Source organism: Phyllobates terribilis, unplaced genomic scaffold (assembly GCF_046119375.1).
Source record: "Phyllobates terribilis strain yellow unplaced genomic scaffold, ASM4611937v1 Scaffold_1__5_contigs__length_1240528914, whole genome shotgun sequence".
NCBI lineage: Eukaryota > Metazoa > Chordata > Amphibia > Anura > Dendrobatidae > Phyllobates > Phyllobates terribilis.
The window spans coordinates 1,135,683,484-1,135,697,698 of record NW_027362761.1 but is presented as its reverse complement, the minus strand read 5'-3'; positions in this window follow the sequence as shown (position 1 = coordinate 1,135,697,698).

Here is a 14,215-nt window from a genome sequence, read left to right as displayed (position 1 = left end):
ATGTTACATACTAGTCAGTGCACAGCTGCCATCCATCATTTACAGTGATTTTGATTAACCCTATATAAAGTTTTGCTGTTCTAAGAGAATTTTTTAGGACCTTTTTATTAGTTGCATTTTACAGCATAAGCTATGATCTGTAAACGGCTTATAACACAGCAAAGGGATTTCATTGTTGGAAGTCTTTTTGTTCCCTTCTCCTGACTGAAAACTTTCAAGGCATTAGATCTATCATGGCCACTGTGACGATGATCTCGTGAAGTGGCTTCAATGTGACACAACAGTGATATTGCCAAAGAACTGGACGTCCCTCAAAAATTGACAAGAAGAAAGTTGGTTATGAAGGTTGCCAAAAGGACCTACAGGAATTTGAAGCCAAGTACTGGTTGTGTACTGCATGTGAAAACAATCTCCCATATTCTATATGTCTGGCCTGTGGATTAGGATGGCAAGACGGAAACTTTTTCTTACAAAGAAATCAAAGTCTGGCTACGTTTTGCCAAAACCTAAATCAAGTCTGAAAAATGAATGTGGGAAAACGTGTTATGGTCTGATAAGACCAAGGTTGAACTTTTTGTTGATTAATTCCAAAAGGTATGATTGATGCAAAGCCAACACTGCGCATCACCAAAAGCTCATCTTACCCACAGTAAAGCACGGTGGAGGCAGCATTTATGCTTGGGGCTTGTTTTTCGAAAGCTGTTACTGTGTGGTTTTAGGCAAGGTGGAGTAATTTTATGAACTGTTCCAAATATCAGTCCATTTTGCCACAAAACCTTCAGACCTCTGATAGAAAGATTAAGAGGAATTTCACCTTTCAGCATGACAACGACCCTAAGCATACCTCTTAATCAACAAACGAATGGCTTCTACAGAAGATAAGAGATTTGGAATGGTCCAGACCTGAACCCAGTTGAGAATCTGTGGGTGGCCTGAAGAGGGCGTCGTACACAGATGTCCTCACAATCTGACAGATTTGAAGCTACAGCAAGGAAGAGGGGGTAAATAAAGATTGCCAATTCTAGATGTACCATGTTGATAGTTCTACACAAAAAGACTGAATCTGTCATAAATTCATAAGGTGCATCAACAAAGTACTCGTTTTAAAGGGGTGCAAATGTATGCAGCCACATTATTTTATGTAATTTTCTTTTTCCATCTGAACAGATTTCAGTTTGTCAATTGAATTGTACAGATTATGGGTGACCTTAAAGGTGGAAAAACATCTAATTCTTCTTGATTTGAGTGAGAGAGAGAGAGAGATAGAGATATTTATCGATCTATCTATTTTTGCATTACAAAAAACTGGCATCTTAACAGGGGTGTGTAAAATAGGTGCAAATCGCTCCGAGATCTATTGTGCCCCTTTTTAGTTTATTTGGCCATGTAGTGTAGTACTGTGCACATGTTTTAGGCAGGTGTGGAAAAAAGAAGCCTGCACAGTATGAAGTTTTAAAAATAAAAAATAAAACTATTAACACTTCTATCAATTAGCAAAAGGCAAAGTGAATGAACAAAAGAGCAATCTATATCCCATAAATATTTGGGGAGACCGCCTGTTGCTATCAAAACCGCATGTTTTTCCACACCTGCCCAAAACTTTTGCACAGCACTGTGTATATCACTATAGACTGCCATCACGCTGGTTTGTTTCGATCACAGCTGCCTTACAACACTGGGGTACCTAGGTAGAATATAGCCAAAGACAACATCTGCATGGAGCTTGTATGTTGACCCCGTGTTTGGGCAAGTTTCCTCCAGCACTTGAACGGCCAATTGACATGTTGGTGCTATTAGAGCAACAGTGACTAAATACTGCAATTCTGCCAGATTCAATGGTGGTCATCAGTACAATATGAGACCTGATACTGTTTGCCAAGCCCTGCTTTGAGTGGAAGAAGGGGTCCCACAGGATGGATTTTGCTGTCCCATTTTTGCCCCCTTTATTAAAATATGTACTAGTTACATGCACATCTAAAGGAAACTTGTCATGTCAGAAAAACTTTATTAAACTGCGGATATGCAGTTAGTTTTCAGGTTAATAGCGTTCTGAAGCCGTGCGGCCACCACACTGAAAGCCCCGCTGCCGGGAGGAAATTAACTTCATTCCTCTCGGCGGCCTCTGGCTTTCAGTCATAAAGGCATTTTTTCATATGGGAGGTTCCCTTTAACTTATCTTCACTGGATAAGCCCTTTAATTTGTCCTTTCAGCTGAGTCATCACCTATCCAGAGGATATTTGACGGTACGACCCCCGCGATCACCACCAATAGGCAGATCGAGACATTTTTATCCCCATTACAATTGTGCAGCAGTGCGCGATGCTCACACCCGCTCCATTCATTATCTATGGGGCATCCGTAAAAAGCCGAGCGCAGCACTCCGCACTCCCAAATGAAATGAATGGAGCAGCGGTTGAACATGAGCACACCCGCTCCATTCATTCTCTAGGGGGCTGCTGGACAAAGCGCTCAGCACCCCCAAGGGAAATTTAATGGTTCACCATGAGCATTCGGACAGGGATAAAAGTCGGAACACACTTTTTTTTTTTTTTTTTTTTTTTTTTTTTAAATTTGATCACCTACCTTCATTGGAAAATCCGTTTAGCTGTCAGTTGACTGACCAATTGTAAACTTGTCTATTTTTGGCTCTTTTTTTTCCCGAAAAACAGCATGTAAAAACACCATTACATTTATTTATTTTTTTTTTTTGGTATGTTGGTAATTTTTTTTCAATTTTAATGAAGGAAATTTCTGAAGCTAAATGCCCCAGAATTCTGTGCCAAAAATATCCACATTTCTAAAGTGTTTTTGTCTCTTGATTTGACAAGGTGCTTGTGACTTAGCAAGAAAGGGGGTGTCTTCATAGGCAACACCATGTTCCAAAATTTTGATGCAATTTTCTATCACAATGCAAGCCAACTAGTTGATGCAAATTTAGTCTAGACAGTTTGAAGATGTGCCAAGTTTCGAAGGCATTAGAAAATGTACCCTATATGTGTTTTATAACATTACCGTCATGTGTTTCCTTGATTCCTTTTAGAACCACATGATTTGCAATCTCAAAAATTTAAATATGGCACCAAAACATGTAAAAAAAATAAAAATAAATAAATAACAGCCTTCCTAGACCACAGTACAATTTTGAAAAATGGCACAGCTACGCAAGGAAAACCAACACCTCCATGCCGAAAAAAATGCAATAAACTGTACCTAAGATTTCCCTTCTGACTCCAAGCAAAGCGGTGGCACCCTAACAGTGTGGACAGTGTTTCACCTGTGACTGTCCATCTACAAGTTTCTGAATTCAGCACCATTTTCCTTGTGGTTTTATTTAGAATTTAGCTTCGTTCATCCACGGCTCCATGTGTTTTTTTTATGCACCTGGTGGAAAGATAATGAACGTGGTCATCACTCTGGCACCTATCACAGTGTTTTAATGCAAGATGATAAATACAGTTATATGAAAAAGTTTGGGCACCCCTATTAATCTAAAGCTTAATGTTTTATAAAAATTGGTGTTTTTGCAACAGCTATTTCAGTTTGATATATATAATAACTGTTGGACACAGTAATGTTTCTGCCTTGAAATGAGGTTTATTGTACTAACAGAAAATGTGCAATCTGCATTCAAACAAAATTTGACAGGTGCATAAGTATGGGCACCCTTATCATTTTCTTGTTTTAAATACTCCTACCTACTTTTTACTGACTTACTAAAGCACTTTTTTTGGTTTTGTAACCTCATTGAGCTTTGAACTTCATAGCCAGGTGTATGCAATCATGAGAAAAGCTACTTAAAGTGGCCACTTGCAAGTTGTTCTCCTGTTTGAATCTCCTCTGAAGAGTGGCATCATGGGCTCCTCAAAACAACTGTCAAATGATCTGAAAACAGATTATTCAACATAGTTGTTCAGGGGAAGGATACAAAAAGCTGTCTCAGAGATTTAACATGTCAGTTTCCACTGTGAGGAACATGGTAAGGAAATGGAAGAACACAGGGACAGTTCTTGTTAAGGCCAGAAGTGGCAGGCCAAGAAAAAAATCAGAAAGGCAGAGAAGAAGAATGGTGAGATCAGTCAAGGACAATCCTCAGACCACCTCCAGAGAGCTGCAGCATCAACTTGCTGCAGATGGTGTCACTGTGCATCGGTCAACTATACAATGCACTTTGCACAAGGAGAAGCTGTATGGGAGAGTGATGCGAAAGAAACCGTTTCTGCAAGCACGTCACAAACAGAGTCGGCTGAGGTATGCAAAAGCACATTTGGAGAAGCCAATTTCTTTTTGGAAGAAGGTCCTGTGGACTGATGAAACCAAGATTGAGTTGTTTGGTCATACAAAAAGGCGTTATGCATGGCGGCAAAAAAACACTGCATTCCAAGAAAAACACTTGCTACCCACAGTAAAATTTGGTGGAGGTTCCATCATGCTTTGGGGCTATGTGGCCAATGCCGGCACTGGGAATCTTATTAAAGTTGAGGGACGCATGGATTCCACTCAGTATCAGCAGATTCTTGACAATAATGTTCAAGAATCAGTGATAAAGTTGAAGTTACGCAGGGGATGGATCTTTCAGCAAGACAATGATCCAAAACACCGCTCCAAATCTACTCAGGCATTCATGCAGAGGAACAATTACAATGTTCTGGAATGGCCATCCCAGTCCCCAGACCTGAATATCATTGAACATCTGTGGGATCATTTGAAGAGGCTGTCCATGCTCGGCGACCATCAAACTTAACTGAACTGGAATTGTTTTGTAAAGAGGAAAGGTCAAAAATACCTTCATCCAGGATCCAGGAACTCATTAAAAGCTTCAGGAAGCGACTAGAGGCTGTTATTTTTGCAAAAGGAGGATCTACTAAATATTAATGTCACTTTTCTGGTGAGGTGCCCATACTTATGCACCTGTCAAATTTTGTTTGAATGCAGATTGCACATTTTCTGTTAGTACAATAAACCTCATTTCAAGGCAGAAACATTACTGTGTCCAACAGTTATTACATATATCAAACTGAAATAGCTGTTGCAAAAACACCAATTTTTATAAAACAATAAGCTTAAGATTAATAGGGGTGCCCAAACTTTTTCATATAACTGTATATAGGATTTTTGATGATGGAGGAAACCTGCAGTTTTTATTACAATACTGCAATTGCATCCAGCTATCTGCTCAGCAGGAATGATCCTGGATTATAATTACAGCTCTGTAGGGTTTATAGTTATGAAACCACAAAAACCCATTGCAGAAAGCTCTGTCGTGAGTTATATTTGGCCAGTGGTGGGGACTCGAATGTTTTCATGAAAAGAAGGGGAAAAAAAAGTAAAATGAATAGCAGCTTAAAGGGGTACTCCTAGCTCCAAGATCTTATCCCATTATGATGTAGGTGTAATAATAGAATTTTAGTATAGTTCTCCTGATCCGCTCTGTCTTTTTCCTAATGTGCAGGCATTGCAGGACCTTGGGTATCCATGGTTACGACCACTAGCAACTAGCAAACTGTCCTATATCTGTGGTTGTAACCATGGATACTAAGGTCCTGCAATGCCCTGCACATGAGAAACGAGACCTAGCCAATCAGAAAAACAATGCTACATTTCTAATTGGAGGTATTTGCTAATATTATTATTACACCTACTCCACATTGGGATAGGATCTTTGAGATGGGAACAACCCTTTAACTTCTAGTGTAGTCTCAATATATTCCACAATTTATAGTTGCCGTCATTTTTTTTCCATAACTCAATAATATAAATAAAAAAACAGTGGCGCTGGTAGGTCTGCCTGAAGGGTCCTGCAGTAAGTAGGACACACAAACCACGGTATGTCAAGGGTTAAAAGATTAGATTAAAATTAACTAGCGCTGGACCCAGGCGTAAAATAAATATGAGATGGAGTGAAAGGTATAAAATAAAATTATTGATAAAATTGATTAAAACCCGATTGTAAAACGGGAGTAATTTATATTAGGTAAAGGGTTTAGTAGTAGTGGTAAAAGGCTGGTGGCCCTCTGTGGATCTTCTCAAAGCGGATCCACTAAGAATTGGCTTCTAGATCAGGGTGATTTTCCTGATGGCAAGGAGGAGAAGTGAATCCGAGGAGTCCAAGAAGGTTGTGGGTGACCCAGGGAGATGGTTCACTCTGAAAAGAGGTGTATAAAGTTTAGGATTTAAAAAGGGAATTGGTGATCGTCAATAAGAATAAGTATTTAAGGTATACCTGCTAAGTTGTCCCAAGATAGGTAGGTGGATGTCCTGGTGGGATAGGGAAGTAGATGTCTTTACAGAAGAGGTACAGCTGGCTCAGACTTATGTTTTGGTTGTTAATTAGTAAAAGGATCAATCTTAAAGAGAGACACAAGAAAAGTTAAAAGAGTACAGAGTCTATTTTTAGGAAGTATAAGGTGGTACAAAGTAAGTTCCCTGGACTTGATATGTACCTGGTATTATTGTTCCTAAGTCTCTCTGTTGGAGGTAGATGTCCACATAGGTATGGAGTGGTCCAATGAACACCTGAACGGGATAATCAATACAGAGTGGGTACCGTGGGGGAATCTTAATTAGGGGTTGCCAATGTGATTTCCTGGCTCTATGGACTATTTACCTCTTTTGTGTAGCTACTATATATTATATAGGAGGCTGGTAAGGGTCTTTTGGATCATGACGTGCCTTTACAGTAGTATTGACTGTCTCCTAAGTGACACAGATTGAAAATTGGTAATGTGTACTGGTCACTTAGAAACTCGTCACCTCTCGACGTGAGGTGCTGGAATGTAAAATAGGAGAATTGTGGGTGATGGAGGCAAGGTCCAAAGTCTATAGTGTGGGGAAAAGAGAGCAGTGATACTCACAAGGATGTTGAGTCAATACACAGAGTCGGCGTGTAGCGAGTCACGATGATTCCTGCGGTATGCAGCTGACGGCAGAACACGGCAGGAGTAGCGGTGAAGATGGCAGAAAGATGTCCGCGGCTTCGGTCCCAGAGTGCCGCTTGCCAATTAGTAAGAAAGTGCCCTGCTGCGTCGTGCCAATTGAGGGTTTGTACTTACAGGTCTGTACTTGTGTTACGGGTCTGGGAGGTGGAACCTCTGAGCAACTATACAAAGGGGCAGTCCTTGTAAGGAAGCGGGTGGCTCCCAGGGAAGGCGGACAGGTAGTCACGGCAAGTGACTGGGACAGTCTCTGGGTAGAAGGGCAGGAGGTCGCGGCAAGTGATGGGGAAAGTCTCTGGGTAGAAGGGCAGGAGGTCACGGCAAGTTACGGGGACAGTCTCTGGGTGGAAGGGCAGGTGGTCACGGCAAGTGACAGCAGGGAAAGAGTCTCTAGATAGGCTAGCAGGCAGGTAGCAGGTGAGCACTCCCAGGTGAGCGGGCAAGAGTCTCTGGACAGGCAGGTGGTCACAGCGAGTGACGGCAGAGCCTCCAGGTAGGCTAGCAGGCAGGTAGCAGGTGAGCGCTCCCAGGTGAGCAGGCGAGAGTCTCTGGACAGGCAGGTGGTCACGGCAAGTGACGGCAGAGCCTCCAGGTAGGCTAGCAGGCAGGTAGCAGGTGGGCGCTCCCAGGTGAGCGGGCGAAAGTCTCTGGACAGGCAGGTGGTCACGACAAGTGACGGCAGAGCCTCCAGGTAGGCTAGCAGGCAGGTAGCAGGTGAGCACTCCCAGGTGAGCGGGCAGATCCATAGACAGACTGACAGGTGATGGAAGGCAGACTGTCGGACCGCAGGAATGCAAGCAGATAGACAGGAAACAGGTAGGTATCAAGCAGAGATCCGGCAGGTAACTGGCAGGTATCTGGTAACGGGACCTGAGGGCTGAAGCAGAGTTGAAAGGCTTTGCAACAACATTGCTCGGGCACCTCCATTTTGGAGGAGGTGCCTTAAATATGGGAGGTCCAACGGCAATTGGCCGGGGACTCCTTAGGACGGCGCGCGCGGTCCCATTAAGAGAGGGGGAGAGCGCGCGCGCACATCCTAAGCACACTGCCGGGGAAGGAGCGCGTGCCGGAAGCAGCGGGGAGAGATGCGCTGGAGGACGCCACGCCAGAAGCGGGGAGGTGAGATGGACGGCGTCTCTGCCTAGCAAGGGACAGAGATGCCGATGCTACAACTTGCAGGTCCCCGGGCGTGTTTTTAACGATACCGGTTAGAATGGTTGCAGGGTGCCGTGCTGTGTTACCGGAGGATGTAGTCCTTAGGCTGATAGTTGCAGACGCTCAGAGGGGAGCAGTGTAGAAAGAGGGGAGAAAGCGAGGGAGGAGTCCCGACCGGTGACTCAACACTCAGGGAGCTTCTCCTGAGCGTGTGGTAGAGGCATGTCAGGAGGACCTGCAGGGAATACAGTCACGGGACAGTCACGTGGTACAAGTTTGTACGAGTGCCTAGTTGGACAAAAAACCTACGTGTTTCGGAAACTGAGGACGGTTTCCTTCATCAGGGTAGGTCCATACTAGGCATAGGGTTCTTCTTTATATAGGTCCAGTAATGTATCAATTGTAAAAAAAAAAAAGCAGTTGATTGGGGAATGGTTCACAGTCTTATGGAAGGATTAGTTGTAGGTGAATAGATCTCGTGATGACTTTATCCTTCATTCCAGAAAAGTGATTACTTGAATGGTGACTATTAGTTATTAAAAGCAAACTGTTCTATTTCATAGTTTAAACCTCTGGGTTTCCAAGTGTCAAATTTGAATATCCAGCTGCTCTCTATCCTGGACATTTGTTTTATATAGTTCCCCTGTCGCCAGTGTCTGGGGACTGTCTGTATGCCCGTTATTTGGATACCATTACATGACCCACCGTGTTTATCCGCAAAGTGTTTGTTTGGATAAGGGGTGATCTAAAAATTTGTTCCTGATGTTACGAAGATGTTCATATATTCTGATAGTCAGGGGGCGTATAGTGCAGCCTATATATAGTTTATTACATCGGCATCTTAGGCCATAAATAACGCCCCTTGTAGTGCAAGTAATAAAGTTCATAATAGTATGTTTGGCACTCCCATTTTGAATAGTTTTTTTGTTTTTTAGTGTGGAGTGTTTTACGAACCGAAAATTTGCCTCAAGGGAAAAAAATCAGCTATTTCTGCGGTGGGGATATGGGGTATCTGGGTTTTATGTAGTTTGGAAGAAAAAAGACTCAGGATATACAACCGTGCACACCCAATATTAGAAAAATGAAAAAATCTTTATTACATGATTACACACTGACAACACAAGAAAAAATAAAAACATTTAAAAACAGACAAGGCATAACAATATTCTAGGCCGGTTATTGGAGAACACACAGTGAGCGTATGGTATATGCACATCCGATTCCAACACATGGAATATATATATATATATATATATATATATATATATATATATATATATATATATATATATATATATATATATATATATATATATACAGTGCCTACAAGTAGTATTCAACCCCCTGCAGATTTAGCTGGTTTGATAAGATGCAAATAAGTTAGAGCCTTCAAACTGCAAACGAGAGTAGGTTTTATGAACAGAAGCATAAATCTTACAAACCAAAAAGTTATGTTGCTCAGTTGAATTTTATTAAATTTTAAACATAAAAGTGTGGGTCAATTATTATTCAACCCCTATGTTTAATATTTTGTGGAATAACCCTTGTTTGCAATTACAGCTAATAATCGTCTTTTATAAGACCTGATCAGGCCGGCACAGGTCTGTGGAGTTATCTTGGCCCACTCCTCCATGCAGATCTTCTCCAAGTTATCTAGGTTCTTTGGGTGTCTCATGTGGACTTTATTCTTGAGCTCCTTCCACAAGTTTTCAATTGGGTTAAGGTCAGGAGACTGACTAGGCCACTCCAACACCTTGACTTTTTCCCTCTTGAACCAGGCCTTGGTTTTCTTGGCTGTGTGCTTTGGGTCGTTGTCTTGTTGGAAGATGAAATTACGACCCATCTTAAGATCCTTGATGGAGGAGCGGAGGTTCTTGGCCAAAATCTCCAGGTAGGCCGTGCTATCCATCTTCCCTTGGATGCGGACCAGATGGCCAGGCCCCTTGGCAGAGAAACAGCCCCACAGCATGATGCTGCCACCACCATGCTTGACTGTAGGGATGGTATTCTTGGGGTCGTATGCAGTGCCATCCAGTCTCCAAACGTCAGGTGTGTGGTTGGCACCAAAGATCTCGATCTTGGTCTCATCAGACCATAGAACCTTGAACCAGTCTGTCTCAGAGTCCTCCAAGTGATCATGAGCAAACTGTAGACGAGCCTTGACATGACGCTTTGAAAGTAAAGGTACCTTACGGGCTCGTCTGGAACGGAGACCATTGCGGTGGAGTACGTTACTTATGGTATTGACTGAAACCAATGTCCCCACTGCCATGAGATCTTCCCGGAGCTCGTTCCTTGTTGTCCTTGGGTTAGCCTTGACTCTTCGGACAAGCCTGGCCTCGGCACGGGAGGACACTTTCAAAGGCTGTCCTGGCCGTGGAAGGCTAACAGTAGTTCCATAAGCCTTCCACTTACGGATGATGCTCCCAACAGTGGAGACAGGTAGGCCCAACTCCTTGGAAAGGGTTTTGTACCCCTTGCCAGCCTTGTGACCCTCCATGATCTTGTCTCTGATGGCCTTGGAATGCTCCTTTGTCTTTCCCATGTTGACCATGTCTGAGTGCTGTTCACAAGTTTGGGGAGGGTCTTAAATAGTCAGAAAAGGCTGGCAAAAGAGATCTTTAATCCACACATGTGAAGCTCATTATTCTTGGTGCCTGAACTACTTCTTAATACTTTTGGGGGACCAAACAGAATTCTTGTGGTTTGAGGGGTTGAATAATAAATGACACTCTGAATTAACTTTTAACGTTTTTAAAAAAAAACAAAAACAAAACAAAAACAAAATTTGCTGCAGTGCATTTCCCACTTCCAGGCTGATCTACAGTACAAATGTCACAATGCCAAGTTAATTCCGCATGTGTCAACCAGCTAAATCTGCAGGGGGTTGAATACTACTTGTAGGCACTGTGTGTATATATATATATATATATATATATATATATATATATATATATATATATATATATATATATATATATATATATACATATACAGTACAGACCAAAAGTTTGGACACACCTTTCTCATTTAAAGATTTTTCTGTATTTTCATGACTATAAAAATTGTACATTCACACTGAAGGCATTAAAACTATGAATTAACACATGAGGAATTATATACTTAACAAAAAAGTGTGAAACAACTGAAAATGTCTTATATTCTAGGTTCTTCAAAGTAGCCACCTTTTGCTTTGATGACTGCTTTGCACACTCTTGCCATTCTCTTCATGAGCTTTAAGAGGTAGTCACCGGAAATGGTTTTCACTTCACAGGTGTGCCCTGTCAGGTTTAATAAGTGGGATTTCTTGCCATATAAATTGGGTTGGGACAATCAGTTGTGTTGTGCAGAAGTCTGGTGGATGCACAGCTGATAGTCCTACTGAATAGACTGTTAGAATTTGTATTATGACAAGAAAAAAGCAGCTAAGTAAAGAAAAACGAGTGGCCATCATTACTTTAAGAAATGAAGGTCAGTCTGTGCGAAAAATTGGGAAAACTTTGAAAGTGTCCCCAAGTGCAGTTGCAAAAACCATCAAGTGCTACAAAGAAACTGGCTCACATGAGGACCGCCCCAGGAAAGGAAGACCAAGAGTCACCTCTGCTTCTGAGGATAAGTTTATCCGAGTCACCAGCCTCAGAAATCGCAGGTTAACAGCAGCTCAGATTAGAGACCAGGTCAATGCCACACAGAGTTCTAGCAGCAGACACATCTCTACAACAACTGTTAAGAGGAGACTTTGTGCAGCAGGCCTTCATGGTAAAATAGCTGCTAGGAAACCACTGCTAACGACAGGCAACAAGCAGAAGAGACTTGTTTGGGCTAAAGAACACAAGGAATGGACATTAGACCAGTGGAAATCTGTGCTTTGGTCTGATGAGTCCAAATTTGAGATCTTCGGTTCAAACCACTGTGTCTTTGTGCGACGCAGAAAAGGTGAACGGATGAACTCTACATGCCTGGTTCCCACCGTGAAGCATGGAGGAGGAGGTGTGATGGTGTGGGGGTGCTTTGCTGGTGACACTGTTGGGGATTTATTCAAAATTGAAGGCATACTGAACCAGCATGGCTACCACAGCATCTTGCAGAGGCATGCTATTCCATCCGGTTTGCGTTTAGTTGGACCATCATTTATTTTTCAACAGGGCAATGACCCCAAACACACCTCCAGGCTGTGTAAGGGCTATTTGACCAAGAAGGAGAGTGATGGGGTGCTACGCCAGATGACCTGGCCTCCACAGTCACCAGACCTGAACTCAATCGAGATGGTTTGGGGTGAGCTGGACCGCAGAGTGAAGGCAAAAGGGTCAACAAGTGCTAAGCATCTCTGGGAACTTCTTCAAGATGGTTGGAAGACCATTTCCGGTGACTACCTCTTGAAGCTCATCAAGAGAATGCCAAGAGTGTGCAAAGCAGTCATCAAAGCAAAAGGTGGCTACTTTGAAGAACCTAGAATATAAGACATATTTTCAGTTGTTTCACACTTTTTTGTTAAGTATATAATTCCACATGTGTTAATTCATAGTTTTGATGCCTTCAGTGTGAATGTACAATTTTCATAGTCAAGAAAATACAGAAAAATCTTTAAATGAGAAGGTGTGTCCAAACTTTTGGTCTGTACTGTATGTATGTGTGTGTGTGTGTGTGTGTGTGTGTGTGTGTGTGTGTGTGTGTGTGTGTGTGTGTGTATATATATATATACACACAGTGGTGGCCAAAAGTATTGGCACCCCTGCAATTCTGTCAGATAATACTCAGTTTCTTCCTGAAAATGATTGCAATCACAAATTCTTTGGTATTATTATCTTCATTTAATTTGCTTGCAAGGAAAAACACAAAAGAGAATGAAGCTAAATTCAAATCATTGATCATTTCACACAAAACTCCAAAAATGGGCCAGACCAAATTATTGGCACCCTCAGCCTAATACTTGGTTGCACAACCTTTAGCCAAAATAACTGCGAACAACCGCTTCTGGTAACCATCAATGAGTTTCTTACAATGCTCTGCTGGAATTGTAGACCATTCTTCTTTGGCAAACTGCTCCAGGTCCCTGATATTTGAAGGGTGCCTTCTCCAAACTGCCATTTTGAGATCTCTCCACAGGTGTTCTATGGGATTCAGGTCTGGACTCATTGCTGGCCACTAGTGTTGAGCCACCCCCGTAGTGTTCGAGTTCGGTTCGGTTCGTCGAACACCCGTGTGTTCGCCGAACTGTTCGTCGAACTGTTCGTCGAACACCTTCGAACACCGTTAAAACCAATGGCAGGCAAACAAAAACACATAGAAACACATAGAAAACACCTTCAAAGGTGTCCAAAAGCTGACAAACTGCTCAGAAGACATAACTAACACATGGAAAAGTAACAAGTACATATAGTCATGCGAAAATAAAAGAGGTGGAGGAGTAAAAGGAGGGGGAGACACAGATATAGGCATGTCATGCCCTTCTAAAATCCAAAAAGTGAGAAGCCGACACGGCCAGTCCGCTCCTGCCCGTGCCACCTCCGTGTCGCCGGGTTTGTGCCAGAGCCGCGGTGAACCCTGACGGCCAGCCCCCCTCTCCCAATACTGGTGCCTGACCGCTGGTGGGTCGAGCGAGCCCCCCTGTGGTGGAGGCAGCTCTAAGCTTTTTAATTTAAATTGTCTCTCTAATTTGAATGAATACACTTTAAATCCATTTACAAGGATCTATTGGAGGGCAAGTCTCATGCCAGCAGCCGCGGTAATTCCAGCTCCAGTAGCGTCCACTAAAGCTGCTGCAGTTAAAAAGCTTTTATAAGGATCGAGCTCGGCTGTCCACCGCAAGGCATTCTACTGCCAGTCCCAGCCCCTATGCCTTGGGGTGCCTCCTGATGCTCTTCACTAAGTATCCCATGGTCCCGAAGCATTTCCTTTGAAAAAATTAAGTGTCTAAACTACAGGTGGTGCAGCTTGCTTAACAGCCGGGATAATCCGCTCACTAGCAGACACTGCTACTAGGCACAAAGTATTTCCTGGGCTAGATGCAGTTAAAAATTTGTAATTAGATACTCTCGTTGGATGCTGAGAAAGCATTCCATAGAGTCTCCTGGCACGCCATATATGATTCTTTTAAAAAGCTTGGGGTAGGGGTCTAGGGGACCCT